This window comes from Gossypium hirsutum, chromosome A06, assembly GCF_007990345.1.
Source record: "Gossypium hirsutum isolate 1008001.06 chromosome A06, Gossypium_hirsutum_v2.1, whole genome shotgun sequence".
NCBI classification, from domain to species: Eukaryota; Viridiplantae; Streptophyta; class Magnoliopsida; order Malvales; family Malvaceae; genus Gossypium; species Gossypium hirsutum.
The window spans coordinates 18,577,687-18,586,002 of NC_053429.1; positions in this window are offsets into that span (position 1 = coordinate 18,577,687).

Below are 8,316 nucleotides of genomic sequence, written 5' to 3' on the forward strand. Positions count from 1 at the left end.
CTTGAAATCACTTACTATGAATCTTGGAAGTTGAAGAAACCCTAGCTGTGGAGAGAGGTAAGATTCGGCCAAGGCTTGATGAAGATGAACACATTTTGGCCTTAATTTCCATTTTAATTAATTTTAATTACAAAATGACTAAAATACCCTTAATACCTTTCTTTGAAAATTTTCATGTATAAGCCCATTTTTTTCCAAAATTTTAGAAATTGGTCAAATTGCTATTTAAGACCTCCTTATTAATATTCCAAAGCAATTTCATACTAAAAACTTCTAGAATACAAGTTTTGCAAATTATTTGATTTAGTCCCTAATTTCAACTTATGCACTTTATACATAGAATTTCGTCACGAAATTTTCACACAATCATCCAGTCATATCATAAACCCCAAAATAATTATAAAATAATTATTTCTATCTCAGATTTGTGGTCACAAAACTACTATTCCGATTAGGCCCTAATTCGGGACATTACAAATACTCTCTACGGTAGTCCTAAAACCGACTAAACCGTAGCATTGATACCACTAAATGTAACACCCATCACCCGTATCCGACACTGGGATAGGGCTCGAGGCGTTACCGGGATGATTTCACATTCATAAACATATTAAACCAAGTCACTAAGTTGCGCTCTAATTTAAAACTTTTCAAATATGTATATCATTTCCCTTAAACAGGCCTTCGAGACCTAAAACATGCCTAGAGGCAGTGCGAAACAAAATCGAGAATGTTTGATAAACTTTGGGCACCTTGGAAAATTTCTTTTAACTTGAAGTGTCACACGCCCGTGTGACTTGGGACAAGCCCATGCAATCACCCCGTATCCAAGACTTGAGCATCCTGTTAAATTCACACGGCCAAGACAGACGCCCATGTGTCTAGGCCGTGTTCATTTAACAGACTTAATATTTTAGATGTATGGGACACACGACCATGCCACAAGCCCACGGGTGTGGCCCGTGTGTCACACACAGCCTAGGCACATGCCCGTGTACCCAAACGTGTAGACCCTATTAGGCTATTTTCTAAGCCTATGGTCACCCCCTTTTAACACTTATACTTAAGGAATATTAAAACAAAGTAAAACATAATTATTCTCTTATAAATGATCTTTGCAAAAACTCATTGCATGGAAACCTCATATCGTTGGTTTCATGCATGCTAGGTTATTTCCCATCTTGTATTTATGTGTTGTCATACCACTTTAATACATCAAGATTGGCTCATTCTTATGACTCATTGCCAATTGGAATTCAACCATCGCACATGATTATAAACTTGCATGGAAATTTTATAGATCATAACCTACTTCAAAACAAGTCAATCTCTGGTATTCGTTTCGGTGTCGTGTTTCGGTTATTCTGAAACCTTTCGTTTCCTCGATCGACCTCCGGAATTTGTTCCTCAGGGTTAATGAGCTTGAAAAGCTTGGAAACCCTAGCTATGGTGGCTTAGGAATTTCGGCTGGACAAAGGAGAAGAATGACTGATTTTTTCCTTCTTTTTCCCATTTTATTTCATTAATATGCCAAATGACCAAAATGCCCTTAAGCCCTTTCTTTGAAATTTCATCCATGCAAGCCCATTTTTGTCCAAAAATTTAGAAATTGGGAAAATTACTCCCCAAGACATTCTATTTTATAATCTAAAGCAATTTCATGCAAATTACTTCTAGAATCCAAGTTTTGCAATTTATTCAATTTAATCCCTAATTTTCCAATTGGGCACTTACTCAAAGAATTCCTTCATGAAACTTTAACACATGCATATTCTCATATTCTAAGCCTCATAATAATCATAAAATAAATATTTTAATGTCGGATTTGTGGTCCCAAAACTACTATTTTGACTGGACCCTATTTTGGGATGTTACATGCAGGGAATACACGGCCAAACCACACACCCGTTCTCATGGTCGTGTGTCACACACGGCTGAGACACACGCCTGTTTGGATAAAATAAGGTCATTTCCAAGCTTTATTTCTCACCTAACCTAGCATCAACCTATCCAACCAATTTTTGTACCACTACAAGTCACAATAATACCTTCAATTCAAGCCAATTTCAAGTTTAATACATGTCATAACATCCTATTTATCTAAGTATTTAATCTTACTTAACTAGCCATATAAACATATAAGTATATTTATGTAACTTCCACCATTCAACCATTTCAATACACACATCAAGCATGATAAGGCCTTATATAACTACATCAAAATATGATTAACACTAGCCATTCCTATGGCTAGTTACAACCAAAACATTTCATCATTATGCCTACTTAGCTTATACATGCTATTATACCAAAAGTTAGCTTGCTTTATATACTGGGAAGTCCGAGGGATAGTTTGATATGTCTTCGACCAAGTTCCAACCTTCACGAGCTTCCTAGTACTATAAAACAGAGGAAATAAAATAGAGTAAGCATATTATGTTTAGTAAGTTCGTATAACGAAAAATCAACTTACCAATCATTTATATTTAAGATCAGCATACAAAATTTATCCAAAGAAATTTGGCAATTTGTCTAAACACATATAATCTCAAGAAATTTGTTAGTCATATATTACATATAAACATCAAGAATCAAGGATGAGCTCATCATTTAATAACTTTCATAAACATATGCTTTTCATATCATATTTCCATTTAACATGTGTCTTTCCATGACAAATCATCTTAAGCTCAGTTTAACCATGTCAGAACTTTACTCGTTGAATATATTTGAAATTTTGATGGATACACATGTAGTACACTCGAACTGTACAAAACTATAATCCGTCAATTCATATTCAGGGGTACCCATTAGGGCACATAATCAGGAAGCACTCTCTCAAGCCATATAACAGGATGCTCCTGTGAGCCATGTAACGGGAAGCTTATTCAGGCTATAACAGGAAACTTGTAAGAGTTTAACATAGGAAGCTCATTAAGCTTAACAGGTAACTCTGAAGAGTTATTTTCAGGGAGCTCCAGATAACCATATAACATGAAGTTCAAGCGAGCTATATCAAGAAGCTTAAAAAGAGCCTATATCAGGATGCTTATATAGAGCTGCATTTGCGTCCGCAGTATATGCAGGATCACAATCGATCATATAATAGGATGCTCACAAAGAGTTGCGTTAGTCCGCAACATATGCAAGATCACTACCGGTCAAGATGCTCGCAGGAACCATATAACGGGAAGCTTGAGAGGGCTTCTAACGGGATGCTCGTAGGAGCTGTGGTGTGTCCACAACACCTGCAAGACTACAACCAATTCAGGAAATCCTGTATCCATCGAATTTCAATATTCAAACGGGATTTAATATTTATCGGGCTTTGTCGGATATGTAACCAATTTCATAAATTTTGCATTTATACAATTCACATACACAACATTCAATTCAAACATATTAAAATACATAATTTATTTATACGAACTTACCTCGTCACTTGCTCTTATACGAAGATTTACTAATCCGATAGTTTTTCTTTTCCTCGATCTAACTCTTTATTTGATCTTTTTGGATCTATATAAATGAATTTAACATCAATTTAATACCTTTCATATTCAATTCAATCCAACTTATTTCCTAGGAAAAAGTATCATTTTGCCCCTATACTTTTAATTAATTATAGTTTCGTCCCTAGTCTCGGAAAATGAAATTCATGCAATTTAATCCTTATTCCAAGCCTAACCAAATTTTTTCATATAACATTTACAGCCCATGAAATTCATAAAATTTAGAAATTTTCCATGAATTTTACATCTTTACAATTTAATCCCTAAATTATAAGTTCATGAAAATTTCATTTACAAAAGTTGTTTATCTATCAAAAACCTTTAATTTTCTACCATAAATTTCAAAATTTCAGCATACTCATCCATGAAAAAAAATTTATACTTTGAGAACTTTACAAATTAATCCCCAAAATAGGTAAATTAGGTTACTACGATCTCAGAAATATAAAAATTACTAAAAATGAAACAAGAATTCATACCTAATTGAGTCAGAACAACTTGCTTGAACTTACTTTCTCTTAGGTAGGGTTTTCATGTATTTTAATTTGGGGAAGATGATGAAATAAGATGATATTAGCTTATTTCCATCTTTAATTAATTCAATTTCCAATTTAGTCCTTTTCTTTTTCTAATTTTCCATCGATGAATCATCATAAATATATACTAACTTTTCTTAATGGTCTATTTGCCTTATAAGGACCTCAAATTTTGAATTCCATAGCTATTTAATCCTTCTAGCTACTAGAATTCAACTTTTTCATTTTATGCAATTTGGTCCTTTCTATAATTAAACATGAAATCGGTAAAAAAAATTTAATGAAATTTTAATATGTCATTCCTATCATAATGCAGACCATGCAATAATATTAAAATAAATTTCTTTCTGACTCGGATTTGTGGTCTCAAAACCACTGTTCTGATTTCACTGAAAGCGGGCTATTACAGTTGTGGCCTTTGGGATGTAAAAAAACATAGCTTTTTGTTGGTTTCCCACATATGAAACCATTGTTATAACTCTAAAGTTAAACAAGATGTTGGTTAATGTAATTGAGGTCCATAAAAGGTGTGATGAGACACTAGGCTAGGGGTGGTTCACAACGTAGATGGTATATTGAGTCGTTAGAATGGTGGTTTGAGAAGGTTAAGCTTGAGTTTTAGTATAGGGTAGACTATATAGGTTTTTTGTCCTTTTGTCTTAATGCTTTGGGGGTAGATGCCAACTATTGAGTTCCCTATTCCATTTAGTGAAGTGGTAATGTGGTGGATGTAAACTAAAAGTACTATTAGAGTGAACTTTGAAGGACTAGGCGAGGCATTCGTTAGGTCGGGTTGTGATGGATTGATTAATTATGTTAGGAACTCTTCCCTAAATATCTTCTTAGTGTTGTGTGGGCTCACTTGGTGTGACAAGATGTTTAGGCAAGGAATATTGCTTTCTTAGCAAGCCTATAAGGCTAAGCTTCACTATGTATAAGGTTATGCTTCAACAAGTTTATGTAGTAGTTGAATGATTCAACAAAGAGGTCTAAGACAAGAGTATAATAGAAATAATTGCATACCTAGTATAAATATTAAAAACTGCATTTATTTAATGTTTACAATTTAAAGTAAAATTATATACTTAAAATCCAATATAAATGAGGAAGCAGGGGCGTAGCTAGTGTTGACAAATGTACCCATATTGTAGTAAACATGTAATTATTTTCTATTTATTTGAACGATGAATAAATAAATTAAGTTAATTTCACATTTCACTATTATGACTTTTGTATTTGTCTTTTATATTTTGCATGCATAGCGAAATTATGACAAGCAAATATTAGCTCATTGATTGTCTAAAGTTCAAACTGAAGATAAGTGGCATTGTAAAGAACATTTATATTACAAGAAAGACAACTTACTTCAGTAGATAATGTAAATAAGTCTGTAATCCTGTTAAAGAGTCAAACTGGGCATTTGATTCAAATACTAAGAAGGATTATTATGTCGTCTAAAATTTCAATTTGGGGGATGGCTAGTCTTGGCTATCGGAGCAGTTGACTCCACGAGTAGAGACATAGATGTATTCATTGGTAGAATTATACATTGGACTGAACCCAAGATGAATTAATTTTGGATCCAGTTGTGAATTAATTCACTTGTGTGGTGTGATTTACCTAAATCCCGAGTTAGTCACTGACCATATGTATACAACTCATGTCCTTTGATATAAGTGGAGGCTTATACTCTAAACATGATTGAGCCTATAGCCGGTATGTTGGGTACATGACCTGTGTATAGCATGGCTTTACTAGCAACAGTGGAACTCATAGCTCAATTAAAAAGTTAATGATATCCTCTCATTGGCATTGCGTGGATTGATAAATATGAAACGTGGCCACGGGATGCTTGTTCTCGAGCGAGCAATTTATTACAGTCATTTGTTGACAGTGATCATATTAGTCATTAAGAAGACACAATGGTGACAATAAGATAAAATAGGATTGTATTAAGTGAACAAATTTAACTCAAACGAATCAAAGATATCATATAAGGGTAACATACGTATGATGAGGTCATTGGACAAAGCAGTAGGATGAATTGTTTTCATAAATAGTATACAATAAAGAGTTTTCAATCATGACACTTCTTGTGAACTGACTCTATGATTAAGTAATTGCAAATTATTGGAACAATGCTTATAGACATAATTGCAATCGCTAGAGCCTAATTGTATATGTATGACTGGTCCCTCTACCAGCTCAACAAAAGCTCGATCGGACTGCATTTCAATCAGAAGAAAATTCTACAACTTTGGGAATAATTTAATTGAGTCGATTTATTCAATGTGGAATTAAATTAGGTGGTCGTGAGAATTGTTCAACTAGAGAATTTGATTAAAGAATTTTCTTGAAAAATTAATTTGGAAAATCTAAGTGATTTTTGGAAAAATTAATTTTGATCAAGTAAAATTAAATTAATCAAATCAATTAAAATTAATATGATGTTTTTGAAAATTAATTTTCAAGTCAGGCAATTGGCCCAATAGGTAATTGAACTTGAAAATTGGACTTGAGATTGTAAATTGAGCTCGGGAGCCCAAAACCGAAACCAAAACACAAAAATTGGTCGAATCGGGCCCGATATGTGAAACTAGGCCGACGGTCCAACCGGTGGCTAGACCGAACTGATCAGGTTGTCATTAACCCAAATCGAACTAGTCGGGTTGTAATTAACCAAGACCGAATAGGTTTGAGTGCCGTAGGGGTGTCACACCGCATCACCAGACATGGCAGTGTCGATGGCTGCGACGACAGCGTCCCAATGGCTGGCGGTGGTTGGTCATCAGTGGTTGAGTAGTAGAAGAGTTACACTCTTATTGGGACTCTAGTAGAAATTTTGGTTTTAAATTAATTATTCCAGAAATAATATTATTTTAATAGTTTAATATTAAATTTAATTTAATACTTATTTTAATAGTATTTTATTAATTTAATATTAAAGTGGTTATCTTAATATTATATTTAATTTAATGTTTATCTACAAGATAAAGATTCTATTATTTTAACAAGATTTAATATTAAATTAATAAAATTATCTATTATATTAATTTAATATTAAAGTGATTAAGTTTAATCATAGTTGAAATCTCTAAACTATCCCTATATAAAAAGAGTATTATGTCATTATTTACACACACTTGAATTCAAGAGAAAGTTGTAGAGAAAAAATTCTTTGAAGAGACTATTCCTGAAAATTTTTAAAAATATTTTTTTATTTACAACTTGACCCAAAAGTTTAGAGAAATTGTAAAATTACCCCACTGATAATTTTTGTGAAAAATTTACTGATTCAAGGCGAGCCCACACTCAGCAGACGTGAGCTTGAGGATAGCGAAAAAGACTACTCGATCGAAGCGCTTATCTTAGACGAATCGAAAAGGTAGAATTTTGATTATGTGTTTATTACTTTAGATATCACAACCAAGATATTTTTTTGGAAAAAAATTAATACTCTAGTTTTTCCCTAAATTTATTTTCCACTGCGTTTTTCAAATCCCCTTTTCCAACAATTGGTAAATAAAGGCAGGTTGTGTTCTATCTAAATGTATAAACAGATAATCAAAATAAATTTCTCTTCTTCTTGAATGATTTGATTATATAGAAAGTGGCATTCTTTAGATCTTATGCATATTTTGAGTTACATATGGGAATGGATACGATATTATATATTTGTTATATAATTTTTTTTGCCGGTGTTGTGGTTCTTAGGAAATAGACCACGGACTATCATCTCCATGTAGGGGCTTTTTTAAAAAAATCCATAGGATTCTTGTGAACTGGAAATGAACATATGGCTTAAATGTAATTTTTCCAAAAGGAGTCCATGACGAGAAAAAGATGTGATGGTGGTTTAAGACCCAAGGAATGCCTTCTGGTTAAAAATGATGTAATTTTATTTTTCCATTTATATTCTAGAAAGAGAACCATGGAAACCTTAGACAATTTTATTTTAATTACCTATCTCATTATATATATGTTTTATAATTGTCTATAATATTTATATTATGCAATGTTATAATTGTGATATATATATGAGATGATCCATAGTTGATCGATTAAAAATAAAAAGTGTGGTAATGAGAAAATACATGTATTGTATTGCTCTATTAACTTATTTAGGTTATTCGATAATTGTAAGAAATGTTGTAATGAGAAGGTGCATGTCTAGGATTGGCTCTAGCTAGGAGAGGCTTGGTTTTTAAGTGATCAAATTTGACACACCTTCATTTCCTGGGACCCTACCTGGTGTATAGTTCTCATTC